Source organism: Spinacia oleracea, chromosome 6, assembly GCF_020520425.1.
Source record: "Spinacia oleracea cultivar Varoflay chromosome 6, BTI_SOV_V1, whole genome shotgun sequence".
In the NCBI taxonomy this organism is placed as follows: Eukaryota; Viridiplantae; Streptophyta; class Magnoliopsida; order Caryophyllales; family Amaranthaceae; genus Spinacia; species Spinacia oleracea.
The window spans coordinates 101957474-101960747 of record NC_079492.1 but is presented as its reverse complement, the minus strand read 5'-3'; the positions used below and the strand labels follow the sequence as shown (position 1 = coordinate 101960747).

General features: G+C 36.0%; 1 long non-coding RNA gene across 1 annotated transcript; it reads right to left on the bottom strand.

The window, feature by feature from the left end:
- Positions 1-594: 594 nt before the first annotated feature.
- Positions 595-2697, bottom strand: LOC130464235 (uncharacterized). Its single transcript, XR_008924605.1, has 4 exons — positions 2636-2697; positions 2471-2548; positions 1827-1891; positions 595-808 (listed from the first exon to the last, which is right to left on the bottom strand). It is a non-coding gene; the product is annotated as an uncharacterized lncRNA (long non-coding RNA).
- Between the last annotated feature and the right edge of the window lie 577 nt (positions 2698-3274).

Genomic DNA, 3274 nt, shown 5'->3' with positions numbered 1-3274 from the left:
AGTCAATACTCAGAATAATAATTGTGTTGTGTGTGTCCTTTCACGTCGAACTTAAGGCCCTATTTATAGAAAAGAGTTCGTGGAAAGATAGAATTGTAGAACTCTAATCCACGAGGAATTAGGAAAAAACACGTACCAGGTATTTTCAGCGCCTAGCCAGGCGTTGAAAATAGGATCTGGGCTGTTTTTCTTAGTCAGATTCGGATTCCTAGAATCCGGAGTATTTGAGATTTAAATGAGTCTTTTAGTGCGTATTAACCTTGTGATGGGATGCGTTTGGGCCCGTTACGAACTCTAGGCTCGTTAGGATTTTAATTAATACGTAACTTTTATTTTCGAATCGTATTAGGAATAGGATTCTCTCGCAATTTCTATCTCATTTAGGATTTATGTTGGAGTGCAACACCTAATTCTGACAGGTTTCTATCTTTTATGACTTGCCACTTTTAACAACTACCCATTACGTGTAACACCCCGACAATTCTCTCTTTTCTAAAATAACCTTTTAATATAAAACATAGAGAATTATCAAAGTATTATCGCCCGTGTGAAAACGTTACGGCTTATTCAGAGTTTTGCAGCGGAAAACATAAAACTAACTTTTAGGTTCATAAATAATCTATTACATATTAGGTCCAAACCAATTAACTGAATTAAAGAAATACGAATAGTACGACAAATTTCAAATCCAAGTTAACAAATTAAATCACATAATTAAACGAATAGAACTACAAGCTCTCTAATCCCGATCCCAATGATGCATCATCTTCAAACCTGTAGATGGGCAACGCTTATTGATCCTTAGAGACTGCTCACCAAAGATGGGTCATCACAGGATCAATAAGGCATAGCCATGATCAACACACACAAGCAAAGCACGTAATCAGCAAAGCTGAGTACTACATACTAAAACAACAACGATCCTAGCATGATACTATCAAACCAACAACCCTAACATGATACTAATAAATATAAGTAAGGACAGGCAAAACATAATAAATTGACGATTATACTTGACTAGACTAAGCTAGGCTTAATAACCATAATATTATTTTAGTTGAAATAGACAATGGACCGAGTTGACCATCCAGAAGTCTTCACTAAGGAAGACGAGGTACGGGCGCGACTCCGTAACCTCAGTGACCTGCGATATCGAGGAACGTTTAAATAAAAATAGGACACGGTGATCAATCCGGTCCCAGAAAAGGCCATGGGCTACCACCATGAACCCCAACTCCTATTTGTCCGTCACTTTAGACGTGCACAGTCTAAAGCTATTGCTATTCAGTTTCACTTTACATGATTTACAAATTGAGATTCCGTTATGACTCAACCATTACATAAGACAGACAATTCACATTTGTTCACAACTGTTTTTATCTTGGAATTAAGTAAGTGATCATAAAAGCATCAATCAAGACTCATTCCAACTTAACCAACCTTTCCTTTAACCATGAGCAACCCTGTATATGGGCATAAAGTTTCAACTTACTAAACAAGGTCCTCCGCCCTTATAAAGTAGTGAAAATATAGAAAGGGAACAATAACCAATTGATCCAACCCAATCATATAGAATAATCTAGTGTCCCCAACCAACATGTTTGTATCAAACATCCATACTAACATGTTACAGTTCTTATAGTGCAAAATAAGTTCAATAAGTTTGTCCAACAGTATTAAACATGCACATTCAATATAACCAAGTTCGTCCATAATATCAACATCGCCAAGTTCAACAATAATATCAACATAACCAAGTTCAACAACAAGATTCAACATGGTTTCAACAATTAGCACACATTCCAAGCACACAGGTATGTACGTACCTTGTGTAAACAAACTGATAGGCCACTTTAACACTTTCAAAAGTCGCCTAAAGAGAATTCTCCGCCTAAAACAACCAACAAATAATCCCAATAAATTCCTAATCATTGACAACCATAAGAAAGCATTCTAAATGCATCCTAAACATATTTAGAACTTTCCCCAATATCAAAACTTAAACATTTGATTTCCTAGAATCATGATTATTGAATTAGTGATTGAAATTCGTTGAAAACTTTTGCAAACATCGTACTTTAAATTTTCAGCAATATAATTTCATTTAAAAGCTTCACCATGGTCAATCTACGTTCCTAGTATCTCAACACAACCAATTCAATGATCCATACTCAACCCATCATGATTAATAATCATAAAAACCTTGAATTTCATACTTTAAATAATCAAAAATCAATATTTCAATGTAATTAGATAATCTGAAAATTAATAACTTTATTATAAAATCCATATAATCTCAAATTTATAATTTAAATCACAAAAACTGAAAATTAATTCGTTTATAATCTCAACCCAAATCTGAAAATCATGTTCAAACCATAAAAATTATAAATTTATTATCAAGAACATAATTTAAATTAACAATTATAATTAATTAAAATAATTAGTTACTTAGGGTTTAAGAAATAACCAATTCAAGAGGGAGAGGGGAGTGCTGGCCGGCGGACAGGGTGGCGCGGCTAGGCGAGGTGGCTGCGACCGGAGGTGGCTGCCGGCACAAACAAAACACGAATGAGCCATGAACGAAAACAGAAAAAAAAAAGAAAGAAAATGAAATACAAAGGAGAAGGAAGACATTGGTCGGTGTGGGCCAGGAACGCGGCGGCGCAGCGACGCAGGCTGGGCGGCAACGTGGCGACGATGACTGTCGTACGTGAACAAAAAGAGAAACAAGTAAGGAGAAGGAGGAAAACGGGAGAGGAGGAGCAGGGCAAGACAACCGAAAGAAGAGAGAGGAAGAAGGAGTTACCACGAGGGTCGACGGTGGTCGTCGGTGCAGGTGGTGGTCCGGCAGTGAGCGTGGTGCGGCGGCTGACAAGGGAGAGGAGAGGAGTTGCTGGTGTTGTGCGTGAGGTTGAAGGAGGATGGAGGGGTTTTGGTTTGCCTTGTTTCCACGTGAATTTGAAAAGAGAGAGGGAGTATTGGTTTAGGTTTAATTTTTGTTTTTGGTTTGGGCTTTTCCCAATTGGGCTAGGAGTAGGATTTAAGGTTGTTTGAATCCAAAATGATTAGGATTGTTTTCTAAATTCAATCGATCGTGTTTTCGTAATTCGAATTCGTTTTAACTTAAAATTCTAAAATCATTTTCAATTTCGTAAATCGTTGAAAATATTAAAATGTAATAAATAAGTATACGTGAATTATATATTTATTACTCAAAATTCCTAAATTCTAATTAAATATAAATAATATACGTTAAAATATATTAATAAAA